Below are 19381 nucleotides of genomic sequence, written 5' to 3' on the forward strand. Positions count from 1 at the left end.
TAAAAGTAATCCATATGACTCCAGGGAGTTAATAATGTCCTTCTCAAGTGAAGTGATGCGTTTTTCGTAAGCTTAGGTGAGAGTAGACGCCTCTCACGGTTCAAACGAATAGGGCAACAAACTCAAGCAAACTATTAAAATAATGTTCCCAAAGCAAAAATGTTTTGTTTTATTGATTAGAGAAAGGAATAAAAAAATGGAATATTTCTTCATAAATTACCAGTTTTTAATGTTAGTGCAGCACCCAGAGACATGACAAAACAAGGTGGTGAAAATGATTATAAATTCACCTATGGCCACTGAATAAATTAAAACTAATATCGAATTTGAGTTTAATAACCCAATAACCAAAAATAAATTATGTGAAATGTACACTGTAAAAATGCTGGGTTAAAAACAACCCAAGTTGGGTTGAAAATGGACAAACTCAGTGATTGGGTTGTTTTAACCCAGTGGTTGGGTTAAATGTTTGCCCAACCTGCTGGGTAGTTTTATTTAACCAAACTACTGATTAAAAATGACTATATGTCTGGCTTAAAATGAACCCAAAATCAGACACATAATTACTAGAGGCAACAATAATAATCAAAAGGTGAACATTTATTAATAAGCAATTTAATAAATGTTATTGTTTATTATTCATTATCTTATTAATAAATGCTAATTTATTAAACATATTAATAAATGTTAATTTCCAGCATATTTTCGGTTCATTTTAAGCAAGCAATACAGTAATTTTTATACAACAGTTAAATAAAACTACCCAGCACGTTGGGCAAACATTTAACCCAACCACTGGGTTAAAACAACCCAATTGCTGGGTTCGTCCATTTTCAACCCAACTTGGGTTGTTTTTAACCCAGCATTTTTTAGAGTGTAGTTTTTTAGTTTTAGTTACTGTATTGTTTGCTTAAAATGAACACAAAGTATGCTGAAAATGAACATTTATTAATACATTTAATGAATAATAATGAAACATTTATTAAATTTCTTATTAATAAATGTTCACCTTTTGATTAATATTGTTAATTAATATTGCATAGTAATTATGTGTCTGATTTTAAATTTCCAGCATATTTTGGGTTCATTTTACGCCAGCCATTTAGTAATTTTTAAACAATAGTTGGGTTAAATAAAACTACCCAGCAACATTTAACCCAACCGCGGGGTTAAAACAACCCAATCGCTGGGTTTATCCAGTTTCAACCCAACTTGGGTTGTTTTAACTCCTCAGACATTTATCATTAAAAATGTATCACATTGTCACATGACATTTATCAGATCCTATTTGATGGGTAAACATTAGATTTTCCAACACTCTAAAAAATGCTGGGTTAAAAACAACCCAAGCTGGGTAAAATATGTACAAACTCAGCAGGTTGGGTTAAAAGGCACCTATTATGCCCTCTCTCACATGATGTAATATAAGTCTCTGGTCTGGTCGAGTTTCAGCTTAAAATACTCCACAAATTTGCCCCTATTTGGGGGTGAGCAAAAACATGCCTTTTACTATATTACTATATTGCTGGCTAAAAAATAAAACCAAAATTGGTTGAAAAAAATGGCTGGGTGAAAACAACCCAATCCCTGGTTTTGTCCATATTTAACCCAGCAGTTTTAAGAGTGAAAGCATTTCACCAAACTTACAATTAAATTTCATATTTGAAATCACCAATGACATCGTACAACAACTGTCTCATAAATGTTGTTTCTCATGCTCAAATATCTTTAAAAAAGCTTATTTTTCAGATTAGATCTGGCAATCCGCATGTGCAGTCCTAAGCGTGCATTTGGCTCTTTTATATAGAAGGCGGGACTTATTGTGCCATATTACACGTTGTGTTTGTGTAAAGTCTTTGTTAAATGACTGCATTGGCAGAGCCTCATAAATGACTGATTTGGAACTATACATGGGCAGCAACCACACAAATTTGTAGCACTCTACACAGGAGACTTGTTGCACAATTGATTTGAATAGAGTTTGAAGTAAGCATGTTGCTAAGCGAACAGCATGATACTCTAATAAGCTCAAATAGACACAGCACAAACAAATACTGAGTAAAATAATATATTTCAATGACACTTTTTGTCCAGAAAGGTTCAAAAATGGCATTTGGCTTGACTCCAAGAATACTAGTATAACACATTGTTATTACACCAACTGACATCTTGTACTGTAAAGCAGAGGAGACAGAATGAGAATAGTTGGCATTATGTAATTCTCACATTAGTTCAGTCTTCTTTCACACCTGCCTATGTGGAACAGGAGGTCTGCGCCACCATCACAGGATTAATTATCTATCAGAAAGCTCTGCAGAGTGTCTGTTATCAGGCCGTGTGATGTTCAGCACAGCTCTTCTGTTTATTCTTTCTTTTGCGGCACCCTCAGTGGTCATGGCATGGGTCAGGGCAAGTCAGAGCTCAGGGAAGAAAGAGACAAAGACCACACAGAGGTACACGATCCTCTAAAAAAACAGACCCACCAAAAGAGCTGTCTGCTATAGTCGCAGACTTGTGCTCGCAGAGCATTTAAACTAAACAGAGAAGACTGAGATGTCTCATGCATTTAATATATGACTTGTTTTTATATAATATTGTATTTAATAATTCACTATTCCATTCCAGTGTTCTGTTTTGCTGCACATTATTTAGACTTTCTTACTGATTCTCATAAATCAGCAAGGAAAATGTTTAATATTTAGAATATTTTAAGGTATTTTAAGATTTTTTTATTTCATCTTTAAATTTTCATTTTGATTGAAGAAGGTGAACTAAGGCAATGTAATTCTAAGGTTGCAGGGAAATGTGAAATGTTGTTATTTAGCAATTTTCTGAATTTTGCGAGGCTGAAGGCTCTCTAGAATGTGTCTGTGAAGTTTCAGCTCAAAATCCCCCACAGATCATTTATTACAGCTTGTCAAATTTGCCTCTATTTGGGTGTGAGCAAAAACACGCCGTTTTTGTGTGTGTCCCTTTAAATGCAAATGAGCTGCCATTTTCCAGAAGAGGGCGGAGCTTTAACAGCTCAACAACAACAAAGCTGGAGAATCTCACGCAGCCAAAATGAGGAAAGTGTTCAGCCTTACATTGTTCAAACCGGAGTCGACACTGATGGAGAGACTCAGGAAGAAGTTACAACTTTTAGACGTTTCTGAATGGTTAGTGGATAAATTGATGTAGTTGCTGTGGAGTTGATTCAACTCATCCACTAGCATGTGCCGTCATGTTCATCTTTTGTGTTGAATTGACCCTCAGTTGGCGTAAAATGATGGCATGACAACAACACTCGACTACAACAACTCTTCCTCTTCTCTAAAGCAGCCCAACATGGCCCCGCCCCCTTTGATGTGTGCTCTTGGGGGCGGGGTTATGTAAATTTTAGGGTTAGTTATGTCACCAGGAAGTAGCTTGTTGTAGTCTCTACCAGCTGTTTGTTGCAGTCTTTAAACAGAGAATTCTTTAAAAGAAACTTTGCATTGAACTTTGAGTGTCGTAACTTTGCAGATGTTGTTTATGCTCAAACTGCAGCATTACACACTAACTAAAGTTGAACAAAAAGTAAAATAACCCCTTTACAATATTTTGCATTCATTTTACAGCTGAAGCCCAGTGGTAACCTGTTTTTCCATCACACACACACACAGTATAAAATTTTAAATACTGCCAACTTGTCAAGTTGGGTTTTCAGTCCAACAATGCTTATGGTATTACATGCCACTCCAGCCTATATTAAAACATTTTTCTACTGATTTTCAAAGTCAGTTGCAGATATTTTATTGCTTTCCATCCCTCCAGCGGTAACACACAGACAGTTTAGCTTTTTTACGTGCATTACCTTGAAATCCCCTCATAATTGATTCAAACTTTCAGTGCTTTCTTATCACATCTCTCTCCCTCATTTCAACCCCCATGTCACGATACACACAACCAGTCCAGTCCAAAAAAGAGCTTCAATTTTTAAACAATAGAGCACACTCTCATTCCAGAGAGCTCACAGCTGGAGACAGTCCTGTCATCAGCGCCAGTGAATGAACGGACTGCAATGAATGAGTTGGATTGATTATGCGACCCCCTTCTGACTGGTGAAGTGTCTTTCTTAACCTTCTATCATCATGGTCCCTCCTAACAAGCAAATATGTTATTCTATATATATGTATATACCGATCAGGCATAACATTATGACCACCTTCCTAATATTTTTTGGTCCCCCTTTTGCTGCTCCTGACCGGTCGAGGCATGGACTCCTCTAGACCCCTGAAGGCGTGCTGTGGTATCTGGCATCAAGATGTTGGCAGCATGGGGTCAGCATGGACACCCTGACTGGTCTGTGGCTATGCAGCTCCATACGCAACAAACTGCGATGTACTGTGTATTCTGACACCTTTCTATCAGAACCAGCATTAACCTTCTATCATCAAGCTCCTAACAAGCAAATATATTATTCTATTTATTAACTGCAACAAAGTGCATATAGCTGGCAAAAATGCAATGCATGATTGTAATTGTGAGTCATAATGCCCAATTTTAATGAGATACAGTACAATGCTTGCACTAGTATGCACTCATTAAGACTGAAGGCCGTGGCTTATGTTGTAAAACCACAGCCTTGGTGAGAAGGTTAGCAGTTCTCCAAGGCACACTTTGATTGCCAATATAAACCAGGGTTGTATAAACCGGTATATTTATATGTTTTTGATTGACTGATCTTGGTTCCCTTAAAGGTTTAGTTCACCCAAAAATGAAAACTCTGTCATAATTACTCACACTCATGTCGTTCCACAACCGTAAGACTTTTGTTCATCTTCAGAACACAAATTAAAGGGATATTCACCCAAAAATGAAAATTTGATGTTTATCTGCTTACCCTCAGCGCATCCAAGATGTAGGTGACTTTGTTTCTTCAGTAGAACACAAATGATGATTTTTAACTCCAAACGTTGCCGTCTGTCAGTCGTATAATGCGTGTCAATGGGAACTTCGTCTATAAGAGTCAAAAAAACATGCACAGACAAATCCAAATTAAACCCTGCGGCTCGTGACGACACATTGATGTCCTAAGACACGAAACGATCGGTTTGTGCAAGAAACCGAACAGTATTTATATCATTTTTTACCACTATGTCCAACTGCGTTCAGCATCCGGTTAGTGAGGTCAAAAAACGCGAGACATGACTTCTGCTGTCAGAGCGCGATCAGACCTCACTAACTGAATGCTGAAAACAGTTGGATATAGTGGTGTTTTAGAGGTAAAAAATGATATAAATACTGTTCAGTTTCTCGCACAAACTGATTGTTTTGTGTCTTAGGACATCAATGTGTCGTCACGAGCCGCAGGGTTTCATTTGGATTTGTCTGTGCGTGTTTTTTTGACTCTTATAGACAAAGTTCCCATTGACATTGGCATTATACGACTGACAGACCGTAATGGTTGGAGTTAAAAATCATCATTTGTGTTCTACTGAAGAAACAAAGTCACCTACATCTTGGATGCGCTGGGGGTAAGCAGATAAACATCAAATTTTCATTTTTGGGTGAACTATCCCTTTAAGATATTTTTTTGATGAAATCCGATGGCTCACTGAGGCCTGCATTAATAATTAACACTTTCAGATGCCCAGAAAGTTACTAAAGACGTATTTAAAACAGGTCATGTGACTACAGTGGTTCAACATTAATGTTATGAAGCGACGAGAAAACTTTTGTGCACCAAAACAAACAAAATAATGGCTTTATTCAACAATATCTAGTGATGGGCGATTTCAAAACACTGAAGCTTTACGAATCTTTTGTTTTGAATCAGTGGTTCAAAAACTGCCAAAGTCACGTGAACCATTCAAATTTCTAAACATTTTGAAACACTTATGATGCAACGAAGCCTTGTTTACTGAAATCACGTGACTTTGGCAGTTTGATACAAACTCTGAACAACTGATTCGAAACAAAAGATTCGTAACGCTTCAGTGTTTTGAAATCGCCCATCACTAGATATTGTTGAATAAAGTCATTATTTTGTTTGTTTTGGTGCACAGAAAGTATTTTCATCACTTCATAACATTAAGGTTGAACCACTGTAGTCACATGACCTGTTTTAAATACGTCTTTAGTAGCTTTCTGGACACTGAAAGTGTTAATTATCTTGCTGTCTATGCAGGCTTCACTGAGCCATCGGATTTCATCAAAAATATCTTAATTTGTGTTCTGAAGATGAATGAAGGTCTTACAGGTGTGGAACGACATGAGAGTGATTAATTAAAGACAGAAATTTTCATTTTTGGGTGAACTAACCCTTTAAAAGTGTGCAGTGAATGCTGAAATGTTTTCTGTAAGCACAATAGTGACTGCCTTTGGCTTTCAGTCAGCGTGTGGGACTCTCATTCATCTCATTCACTGTGTAAGCTAATGCATCTGTAGTACTAGAAGGCAGGGAGGGGAAAAAGAGCTACTTTGAAGAGTATTTGTCATCATATTTGTCATTTTTTGCAAATGTTTGCGTCATTTTTTCCCCACTGAAATCCACAGTTCAAAGCCGGAGCAGGACTGTTTGATAGCTTCTCTGACCTAATGGCGGTGGTTCAGAACATCTAGACAATTTTTGAGCACTCATCTAATATATGCACTCATTTGGTGTCATTTATGTAGGCTGCTCACTAGGTTTTGAGACACAGCTCAGATAGAGCCTCTCTCTCTCTCTCTCTCTCTGCTCAGAGTTTGAGCTTCACTCAATGAAATCTGACTCTTCATTCACTCGTGTTCTAACCCTCGGAGGGAACAAATGTCAATACGATATAATGGAGCAGATGGAGAACTTTCATTAGTGCTTTAATTTCATTTCAAGCTTTATCTGACGAATTGATTGACAGTTTGACACTTGGCGGTGCGGCGCGCGCGGCTGCTGCATGTTCAGTGGACGCTACTCTCGTTTTTGACCATTGTAAGAGTCTTTCACGCGCTGAATTGATATGAAAACAGGACGGCTTTCCTCTGTCGGTCACCTCAGAATATAAAAGAGACAGTTTCGCGGCATTTCGAACCAGTTCTCTTCAGACACGCGCAGAAATGGATCTTATGGGAATCTACCTGCTTCATCTGAGCTTTGCCGGTAGGTGATGTGCTGCATGCGCTTTATCTTCTACTTACCGACATCAAAGTTCCGCAACAGAAAAGCTCATAAAATGCAACTTGTATTCTATTCCTCGATCGTTTTGCACCGGCTTCATAGCAGCAGACTTTTGATTGATTAATGAGAATGAATTAAACTGAGTAAATGTGAACACGATAACCTGCTTTCTTCTCATTTGGATTTATGAATACATGTGTTATGCGTTATTAGTCAGCTAATGAGGTGTTTGCTCAGGTGTGAAAGGTTACTGCTTCTTGGCATTTGTTCTAACAGTCAAACATTACTCCTAATAATATGACTGATAAATATTCCTATCACCTAAAGTTAAACTTTTAATTGCTGCCATAGTAAAATCAAAGTGGTGGAAAAGTCACAATTGGTACTTTTTTTTAGACCACTTTGAATTGAAGTAATTAAGTAGATGAATGCATGAGAACAAAGATGTTATGTCATAAAATGATAATTAATGCATATGTATATGTATATATATATATATATATATATATATATATATATATATATATATATATATATATATATATATATATATTAGGGATGCATGATATATCGGCCACCATATCGGTATCTGCCCAATAAGAAAATTTGTCCAACATATTAAAGCTGATAAATAATGGATTATTTCCTTCAGCTGAGACACTTCAGATGTGTATTGTTCACAATTGCTTGAAATGTGATTGAAATCACTTCAAACAGAAAATGCAGTTAAGTACAACATGTGCAAGTCTGTCATATAAGATACATAATATTATAATAAGAACATTATAATTTTGTGTTTGGGATGTGGATTTAATAGTGAGACTTTTGTTTATGTAATCAGGCTCTCAAAAATTATATAAACATTTTGATTTAGATTTATCAGCCAATATATCGGTTATCGGACAAAATTTTCATATCGGTGTATCCCTTATATATATATATATGGTCACTTATGCATGGGCCACATCCAAAAGAACATTGATATGTAAAGTCTGTTTCTTTAAAGGATGCATGTGTTGTCATTGATCTGAAATTTGTAGCCTCACTTGATTGAATAGCCTGTGTGTTTTAGCAGATTGGATTTGTGCAAAGAATGTCTCTGTGTTGCTGCTAATATAATTAGGTTTTCAGGTAGACTGTCTTTTGTGTGTGTGTTTGTGTGTATGAATGAGAGGATGTATGTGTGGCATTATAACAAGTGCATTTGCATGTTTTGAAAAATGGATTCACAGATGAAAGCTTTGAAAAATGAATTCACTGATGAAACCACATAAAACCTAAAACATAACCATAGCTTTGAAACATAATTTTATTGTGCATTAATATGGCAGTGTGAAAACTTGTCCTTATCCCAAATTGGGTCTTTTTATGACTGGACTGGATTGCTGATTATATAAGAGTTCATATGAGAACATAGCATGTAATAGTTTTTTTATTTTTTTATATTAGCTAAATTATTTGTGCATTTTTTTTATTTTCACCTTCTGGTTTGTCTATTATCAATTATTCAATATTCCTCTGTAAACTGAACAGAGTCAATCTCTAGAACAGTAAAACATGCCAAGCTGTTGTTGAATTACCTGAAACAACAGAAATAAAGTAAATGATCACTTAAGTTCCCAAAAAAATATTAAGAAATAGTGTTAAAATCATCCCACCAATTAAAAAAAAAAAATTCACTTCTATGTAGATGGACCCCTTTATGCCATAGGGTCTATAAAGAAATGTCTTTGATTTCACATACGTTCATGTTTCATGGGTTATTTCCATTTTTAAACATAAAGTATGTTTGGGTCAATGATGTGACAGGTCTTTTTTTTTTTTTTTTTTTGTCCAAAGGCCTTAATAATTAAAAACAAAGATATGACATCCAAAGTATGTGAGGTATTTCATTTCAGATTAAAATATCTTAAAATGAAATAAATGTATACATATTTTTTTTTATTCTGGCATGATTTTATAGTGCAAAATGGTATTAAAATTATGTGTCGTTGCTTTGTTATGAGAAAGAATGTCCAGAAAAATGAATTTCATTGATGTAATTCGGCGTAACCAATATAAATGGATGATTTTGGATCAAGTCATGTGATCAATATCATGTGACATCATTCAGACACCTGAAAAGGACCACATGATCATGAAGCAAAGTAACTAACTCTCTCTTAACTATTTGATAAATTCATGTTTTCACTTGATCATACGCATGTCCCGAAACATCAGGTCATTCTGTGCAACCGCTATAAAACATGGAAAATGTTGTAATATTTTAAAAACTTGTAATAAATATAAAATGTTTGATTGTCCTTTTGCTAGATATCAGCCTGTTAGCATTGATTGAAAATATTGTCATTCGGTGTAACCAAAAGTGTCATTCGGTAAAACCAAAATTTTGGTTAAACCGAATGACTTTTTTTAGTGACAGATTTTGTCCATCATGTAAAAAATGACAAAAGCAGTGTTAATTGATTATAAAAACCACATAATTTCATTGTTAACACTTAATAAAACTTCAAAATTAATTAAATCTCCATTATGTTATTTTGCACTTTTAAAAACCTAATTCGTCAATGACCCGTTTACAAGCTGTTTAATTCTTAAAATTAAAAACAAAATGAATTAATTAAATCTAAATTCATAAAATGATCCCATGATGGGATAATTTATCTTCCAGAATCTGGCAGTAAGGTGTAGGAGTTCACTTTTAGTCCATCTCATATACTGAAATATCCGTCTTTCAGATATGGACTAAAAATGATCTTCCAAAACTGCCAGATTCTGGAAGATAAATTCTTCAAACAGTGGTACAAGAGGATGTGGTGCTGGTCCTTCAGGAGTCACTCTCAAGCTGTCTGTCTATAAGGCCTATAAAAACCCAGTCTTCATGTATTTTATAACACTTCAGCTTGTGATTCTTATTAAGAGCGGGTCATTTTTTGGGATTCTTTAGCTAAGTCTCTGAGATCCTGACACCTCACACTTCTGAAGACTCCAGGTAGGTTTCAGTACTGGGAAATGGTGGCACTGGAGACTAAAGGGTTCCTGATGGTTTCACACTTAATTATTCACCTTAATTCTTAATTATTTTTCTTCTCCAGCTGTTTTTGTATGACCCCGCTGACCCAATGATCATTTTGCTGTCCCTTGGTCATGCTTTAACTTTGCAATTTCTAGTATTGCATTAGTATTGCGTCCTTCTCATGAGCATTTAATCATTTTTGACTTTTCAGTTTGAGTTAAATCTCTTTTTTGGCTCATTTTGCCTGTAAAAGCAAACCTGCCTAATAATTATGCACACCTGAATATAAGGCATTTTTCATTTCCAGTCTTCAAGAACAATTATATATCACTTATAAATAATTAAATACAATATTAATAGTAGTTATTAAGATTGATGTGGATTGGAATTGGTAAAATGTGCTTGGAAAAAAAATTATACTTGCCTAATAATTCTGCACACAGTGTGTGTGTGTGTGTGTGTATATATATATATATATATATATATATATATATATATATATATATATATATATATATATATATAATATATATATATATATATATCATGACTATTTGATGAATAGAAAGTTCAAAAGAACAGTGTTTATCTGAAATCTAATCTTTTGTAACATTATAAATGTCTTTACTGCCACTTTTGATTGATTTAATGCATCCTTGCTGAATAAAAGTATTCATTTCTTTAATTTCTTTTCAAAAAAATAAAATTAAAAATTATTACTGACCCCAAACTTTTGAACGGTAATGTATAATGCTACAGAAGCTTTGTATTTCAGATAAATGCTGTTCTTTTGAACTTTCTATTCATCAAGGAATCCTGAAAAAAAAGTACACAACTGTTTTCAACATTGAAAATAATCATAAATGTTTATTGAGCAGCAGATCAGCATATTAGAATGATTTCTGAAGGATCATGTGACACTGAAGACTGGAGTAATGATGCTGAAAATTCAGCTTTGCATCACAGGAATAAATTACTTTGTGAAATATATTCAAATAGAAAACAGTTATTTTAAATTGTAATAATATTTTACAATATTACTGTTTTTACTGTATTTTCAATTAAATAAATGTAGCCTTGGTGAGCAGATGAAACTTCTTTTAAAAACATTTTAGTGGTTCCAAACTTTTGGACTGTATTGTATATATTATATATATATATATATATATATATATATATATATATATATATATATATATATATATTATATATATATATAAATTTAAAAATAAAATGTTAAAAGTCATGAAATTGTGATCACAACTTATTTACTTTACTATAATCTGAGATGCCAAAATGCAATAGGATATTCACTGAAATTTATTTTTAAAAATTGAATTTTAACTGTTATGCTCAATTCATCCAGCATCCATCCTCCATCCCAGATTCTTTCTTATTCTCCATAGTTATTTCCAATGAGCTTTAGTCACGTCCCATATCTGACTCCCTATATTTTAACCATCAACCTTTCTACTTTTTTCAAACCCTACATATACATTATGTGAACTTGTGAATAGAGGACTTAGCACCAGTTCCGTAGGTAATTCCACTGTCACTCAAGGGAAGTGAAAGGCAGGCTGTTTGTCAGCGATTAGCCAAGGTAAAGATCGATTCATGCTCGGAGAGCTTGTAAATTAGGAACTCTATCAATGTCCATTAGCTCAGGCCATGACTGACATATGCTAATTCTGACCTTGTTGTTAACAGAATAATGTCATTATCAGTGTTGACATGGATCTACACTGCAATTGATCATTTATGGTCCAAGTTTTCAGAGCATTATACTTCATAGCTCAGGCTTACTGAAATATGCAGTTCAAAGCCATAATCAAACTGTAGAATTGTAGCCGACAGCTTGAAGATCAGCCTCTCTCCAGCAGCCGACTCAGTGTTTCTGACTGCTACGCTCGACAGTGCCTCTGACGCCACGCGCATAATCTGCACTCACAGTAATATGATTCTTAATAAAGTGGCTTGCATAAACTTTTAAACTTAAACAATGCCTTGGAGGAACCATTCTGTGGTCCCTACAGAACCTTTCAGTGAACAGTTCTTAAAAGATCAGTTGAAGAACTTTTTAATAATTTAAAGTAATTTTTTGTGCAATGGAAAGGTTCCTTGGATGTTTAAAAGGGGACCTATAATGCCCCTTTTTACAAGATGTAATATAAGTCTCTGGTGTCCCCAGAATGTGTTTGTGAAGTTTCAGCTCAAAATACCCCACAGATCATTTATTAGCATGTTGTAAATGGCCATTTTTGAGAGGAAGGAAAAACATGCTGTTTTTGTGCTTGTGTCTTTAAATGCAAATGAGCAGCTACTCCCCGCCTCCTATCCAGAAGTGGGCGGAGCCTTTATAGCTCACAGATACTCGGCCATATCACGCTCACTTGACATTGTAGTTCTTCATCATCATGAAAGTTTATTATCTGAATGCATTTTAAAGCTATATCAGTCTAAACTTCTGATATGTGGTTTTCTACAGAGCCCCGCACATGACATGCAAGAAAAAAAATTAAATTGTGCACACGATTTACTAATTCGTTCCCTCGATTTATAAATCATGTGCATGATTTATAAATCGAGGGAACGAAATAGTAAATTGTGCTCATATTTTAATAAATTGAGGGAATGAATTAGTAAATCGCGTGCACGATTTAGCCTACGTTTTTTTCCTGCATGTCATGTCCGGGGCTCCGTAGTTTTCTGAGCGCGCACAGAAAGCTGTCTGTCACACGGCACGTCATGTGAGTATTAAACTAAGTTCTCTTTCACATCTTATTGCGCTTAAACTGTCAAATGCACACAAGATTATGTCAAAAACACACAAAGTTCAACACAGTCCGTTATGTCTGTGAACGTAAACAGCAGAGAAACAAATCACATGTGTATATTAGATCTGTGTATTAAAGTGACAGCAGCATAATATACTGTACTACTGCTGTATCTGCTGTTAATATACCAATCAACAAAAGAAAAACAGAAAATCACTCACTGCTCTTGACTGAATAACTTTAATAACTTTAATAAGAATACACGCTGCTGTGAAATGCTCTGGTGAGGAGAAAAACATGACTAAGGGGAGGAGCTATGCTAATAGGGCAAAGTCGTCAGCAGTCATGGGCGGGGCCTAAGCATATATGACATCACATTGCTAGAATCTGGCTTGTTCTGAGACACTGCTTATGATTTATGGGGATTAAAAAAGAGGAGTGGGTGGATTTTCATCATTATAGGGTAGTTGTGTTCACACACCGCTGACACATTTATTTTTAAACACCATGTACACTCTAAAAAATGTTTAGTTAAAAACAACCCAAGTTGGGTTGAAAATAGAAAAACCCAGCAATTGGGTTGTTTTAACCCAGTGGTTGGGTTAAATGTTTGCCCAACCTGCTGGGTAGTTTTATTTAACCCAACTACTGATTAAAAACGACTATATGTCTGGCTTAAAATGAATTCAAAATAGGTCAGAAATTAAAAATCAGACACATAATTACTAGAGGAAACAATAATAATCAAAAGGTGTACATTTATTAATAAGCAATTTAATACATGTTTATTTTTCATTATCTTATTAATAAATGCTTATTTATTAAACATATTAATAAATGTTAATTTACAGCATATTTTGGGTTCATTTTAATTAAGCAATACAGTAATTTTTATACAAAAGTTGAGTTAAATACAACTACCCAGCACGTTGGGTTTAACCCAACCACTGGGTTAAAACAACCCAATTGCTGGGTTTGTCCATTTTCAACCCAACTTGGGTTGTTTTTAACCCAGCATTTTTTAGAGTGTAAAAGTGAATTTTGCATAATACATCCAATTTAAGGTTCTTCATGGAACCTTTATTTGTAAGAGCTGAAATATTGAACTTGTATATCATCCAATCAATGTGTTATTGGCAAAGTAATTTTTATTTTCAATTTTCTTCTGGCCTTGACTTGAGTTTAGAGCTTGTGAAAACCATGTAATTAAATGTAGGCTGGATTTTGGGGTACATTTTTTATGAATTTTGTTATCAAAAGTGGTGTAGTTCTGTACTTTATGGAAATTTAATTTAAAATGATTTTTTTTACAGTTGAAAACATATTGACTAGTAGCGTCTAAAAGCATATACCATCGCTTAACAACCTTACAGGCCATGGTTGGTCTGAGATTAGTTGATGTTTGCAAACTAAACTATCAAACTATATGCCTGAACATTTCCTTGCTGATTATAATGCAGAACAGCTGGACTTCAGAAATCTGGAGTGAATCCCCAGCCGGCTGCAGGGTTAATGTGTGACGTCTAATGGAATACGGTAATACAGCTGTTGTGTGATAACAACGTTGCATAGGCAGTGATGGTAGAGCATGGTATGCATTGATTTTATCATTTTATTATTGATTTTATCTACATGACAAATGTGTAGGCCATTCAGTGTTGCAGGCTGATGCTGCAAACTGCACAGAACTTGCACAGTGTAGGTCTCTCTATTGTTCATTTTATTTTATTGAACAATATCACAAAGGAAACACATTCATAAGTTCATTATCATTGGTGTTGAGTAGTTGAACTCATAGGAAATTTCTCTGAATATTAATGGTCCAGTTTCTCTGGTGAATCCATAGATAACCGTCACATGCAATGTCTCTGAAAATGAGTAATTAGTCAAAGTTGACTTTGAACAAACCCTTAACCCACGTTACTCACCCGCACCTCTTGTGCTGCAGATATGAATGAATTGTGAGGCTTGTTGAGGAGACGAATGCTATTACTTTTCTTGGTAATGAGAATTATGCCTGATGGATGATAAAACAGGTGAAAAAAATCAACATAGGCTCATTTGAAAAGTGTGCCTCTACCTACATTTCTGTAAAACTCCAAAAGCGTCCTACTTTTATACACAAATTATGATTACACGGGCAGATTAGCTTATTTTTGCATGGTTCCTTGACATTAAAACACTTACTGTTGTGGATGATGTGAAGTATTACTTTTTGACATTTGCATCACATAGCTCCATATGTATGACTTTTCTGCCATAGTAAACTTGCTCGGCACCTCACCTGGTACAGGTCCTGTGAAACACGAGTTACGATAAAAGAGCCCAAAGACTTCAGCAAATGTTTTTTATCTCAGATTTGCTTTTGTAAACACTATTAACCTTTTAGTGCCACTCGCCAGACATTTCATTTCCGAACCTTACCAGATTCATGTTCATCTGTTTCTAATAAAACTGAATGCACTTTTAGCACCACTGAACTTTTCACTTTGAAAGTGTTGTGAAACGTGCAAGAAGCAACGTAATATCATTTTGCAGAAATTATAATGTTTTCCATTGAGCCTGGGTTGCAAAAAATCCTAGACTTGCATTAAAGAAGAGGGACTAGAGACTAGTTTAGACTCCTGACTCCTAACCAACATCCCAAACACCCTAGCTTTCACATGGGAAAGACTGTCTGCAGAAACTGTAAAAAGCTATCGATGGCTTTGGGATTTATTAATATAGATAATATAGATCTATGTTAAAATGTTGTTAAAAAGGCAATATGACCAGAATCAATACTAATGTCCCTTGTCACATTATTCATAGAGTGGATAACAATTTTTACTAGTTGCACAGAGTAATAAACCATACAGACATATTTCTTCCTGCTGAAAGAGTATATATCACAGCCAGGGCCGCTGCTGGCCAAATAGGTGCCCGAAGCAGAATTGTATTGTTGTGCCTCTCCCTGCCATCTCCTCCAAATATTATGCTAGTTTTTAAACAAAAAAACACACACAACTACATTAGGGGCCAGAATAGAACTTTAATAAATTGTAATTATTTACAATTGTAGCTACATACAAACTATAATATTATGCACATTAAATAAAAACTAACGATTATTTTGGTAATCGAGTAGTCGGTCGATTATTTTGACGATGCATTAATGTTTTGCAAATCATACATATTCAGGTCTTTAGTGACCTGGATCTATATTCTACCTGTCGCGATAATATACAACTCTCCTGATAATAAAGTAACGATTACAGAAGAATAAAATAAAGCATATTTTGTAAGCCTTTGGAGCTTGGAAGGGTTCAGTTTGAGCAGATGCATCACTGTCCTCATCAGAGCTAATTTTCCAGTACATTCAGCATCTGCCTCATATTTGCGAAAATATTCTCAAAAGATTTTCAGCATCTTCAAAATCAATTTTTTGATCGCTGACCAGATCCAGTGACAGTGACACTAATATTTGATAGCATTCATGATTTGATGTTGAGTTATTTCAAGATTTTGCTCATGATACTTCCTATTCTTTTGTTTACTGCCTGCAGTAACTATGAGTGAAACGTCAGGATTGTGTATCAGACATTGCCACCTTGTGGTATAACTGGTGAATTGTGCTTATTCAATTATTGCTGTGCAGAAAAAATATGCTTACACTGTTACACACCTCGGGTTGTTAGCGACCCTAACATAAAATGAATGGGAAAACAGGCATTGTTTTATAATTTTATTATTTTTTTCTTGTTATATTGTTCATAATGAATTGATTGAGGAAGGTTGATGTCTAGCTTGAAAGAATGAGGAGAAGGGTAGTGAATGACATCCCCAGTCACTAAAGAGACAAGGTATGCATTAATCGAGTAATCAGATCGTTTTTTTTGTGGTAATAAAATATTTGGCTTTTAAATTGACGTAAATCATGTTTCAGCGTGAATTTTGCTTCAACCAGCAGACTAAAATAACAACCTGCGGCAACAAACATGAGGTTGGACGGATGGGAATGGCGTATCCTGTGTTCTCCCATTTTTTATATTTATGTTTGAATGAAAGATTTTTTTTGAGCCCCTACGCAAACTGCGTACTCTGTGTATAATGAGTGGCCCTTCTAATAAGTGTGCATTTACAATGACCTTAAACCATTTAGCATCCATGCGATCAACAGCATTATGTGCTGCTATTACATATCTCATCTCATAACAATCGATCAAGCACTTTCATTGTCAGGCTCTCCTCATTCTCTGTGATAGCCGATTGATTGCGGTACTTATTGGACTTGATCCGAATGAATCATTCGTTTTCATAATGATTTTTCTCTTTCTGGGCCGAACACATTTTTAATCTTTAAGCAGCAGGGGCGGCTTTCAGATTTAACGGAGTGCCAGCGTATCATTTGCTCTGGCAGACAGCGGGGTGTTAAAAGTCAGAACGGGCTGTAACGTGGGCTACCTATACTGCCACCTCTATTCTGCTCTTATACTCAAACCTTTGAAACGGTTCTTATGTTTAATTATAGATTCTCTAGACCCCACAGTTAAGCGGCCACTCTGCCATTCATCTAACGTCAGTCACTTTGATGATTTTGACCTTTCATGCTGACATTGTTCAATTCTTCACATTATCATCTGCCTACAATATTAAACTGTAATAGCTCCAAACAGTACATAATATAAGGAGTCAGATGGAGGCACAGTTGAGAACTGTAAGGTTCCCTGGTTAGGATTAATCTTAGTGGCAGGTCATTTAAAATGGCTGCTGAGCAGTGGAATGGAAATTAGCCCGCAGCCCGAAACACTGTGTGTAGTGGGATATTTGCTTGGAATAAAAGGTTAGATCACTTTCCCCACCAGTCCTGTTAAGAAATTCAGGAGATGGCTCCAGGGTTAGATGACTACGGTGTCCTCTCAGGGCCAAACAGAGGCTCATTAGTTGAGTGATTGTTGACAGGTTCCCTGGCATAGAGAGACTGACAGATAGTGTGCTCTCCTGGCGATATATGCAAGGACTACGTTTGCATGGACTGCCATAATTTGGGCTATTTAAACAATTTTCACAAGACAAAATTGACATGTAGGCATGTACTTTGACATGAAAGAGTAGTAAACATCGAATCAATTAAGTCGGCACAAACTATACCTGACTTTTTAATGGCGGTGGGCAATTTGTTTAGTTTTGACTACTCAAGGTTTAGGGAGTGGACTCTATATGAATCGCATATGAATACAAAATTCATTCGAAATCTCAATGTATTCAAAAATCAAATGCGTAGGCCCCGCCCATGACTGCTGACAGACTCTGCCCTATTTGCATAGCTCCTCCCCCCGAGTCATGTTTATTTCCTCGCCAGAGCATTTCACAGCAGCGTGTGTTCTTATTAAAGCTACTAAAGTTATTCAGTCAAGAGCAGTGAGTGATTTTCTGTTTTTCTTTTGTTGATTGGTATATTAACAGCAGATACAGCAGTAGTACTGTATATTATGCTGCTGTCACTTTAATACACAGATCTAATATACACATGTGATTTCTTTCCCTGCTGTTTATGTTCACAGACATAACCAACTGTGTTTATGCATTTTTGACACAACCTTGTGTGTATTTGAGAGTTTAAGTGCAATAAGTCTTGTAAGAGAACTTAGTTTAATACTCACACAACGTGCCGTCTGACAGACAGCTTTCTGTGCGCGTGCTTAGGATGTGTGCGCTAAGAAAACCATATATCAGAAGTTTAGACTGATATGACTTTAAAACGCATGTAAATAATAAACTCACATAATGACGAAGAACTGCAATGTCACGTGAGTGTGGCCACAATAGAGATGATAATCAAAAACAAACAGATATTTTAATTTTTGGCTGCGCCCTGTTCTGGAAAGCGGGCGGGGAGTAGCTGCTCATTTGCATTTAAAGACACATGCACAAAAACAGCATGTTTTTCCTTCCACTCAAAAATGGGCATTTACAACATGGTATAATAAATGATCTGTGGGGTATTTTGAGCTGAAACTTCACAGACACATTCTGGGAACACCAGAGACTTGTAAAAATGGGCATAACAGGTCGCCTTTATGGTCTATTATCAACCTGGTCTCATGACGAAAACGTACCCGTGGGAACATTTTCGCGAGTCGCGAAATACGTACCAATGAGTACATATCACTGCAGTTTCGCTGCGAAATGTCCACTGAGCGGCACTAAAAGCGTGTTCTTTTTTTTTTTTGCTGGAGCAGATAATAGGGTGAATGCGGTATGTTTTTATGACGTTGCTTTTTAGACGAATCACCACGGTTCTTGATTTTACATTTGCGCTCTGTTTCGTTTTAAAATAACGTCCCACTGACGCTACGCGTAAACCTACCCAATAGCGTTAACAAAAGCAAATGTGACGTAAGAAGCGTCCGCGATCGTATACCGTTTTTCAGCTCGTTTAGATCTCTCTTTGAGTTCCTTTTTTTTTTACCAGTCAGTCGCCTTTCGCAGGAT

At 35.7% G+C, this 19381-nt stretch overlaps 1 protein-coding gene across 1 annotated transcript in view; it reads left to right on the forward strand.

Annotated features, from left to right (window-relative positions):
- gfra4b (GDNF family receptor alpha 4b) overlaps positions 1-19381 on the forward strand; it is a 111489-nt gene that overhangs the window by 27136 nt on the left and 64972 nt on the right. The gene's annotated exons all lie outside the window — the stretch shown is intronic.

The sequence above is a fragment of the Chanodichthys erythropterus genome, chromosome 1, assembly GCF_024489055.1.
Source record: "Chanodichthys erythropterus isolate Z2021 chromosome 1, ASM2448905v1, whole genome shotgun sequence".
NCBI classification, from domain to species: domain Eukaryota; kingdom Metazoa; phylum Chordata; class Actinopteri; order Cypriniformes; family Xenocyprididae; genus Chanodichthys; species Chanodichthys erythropterus.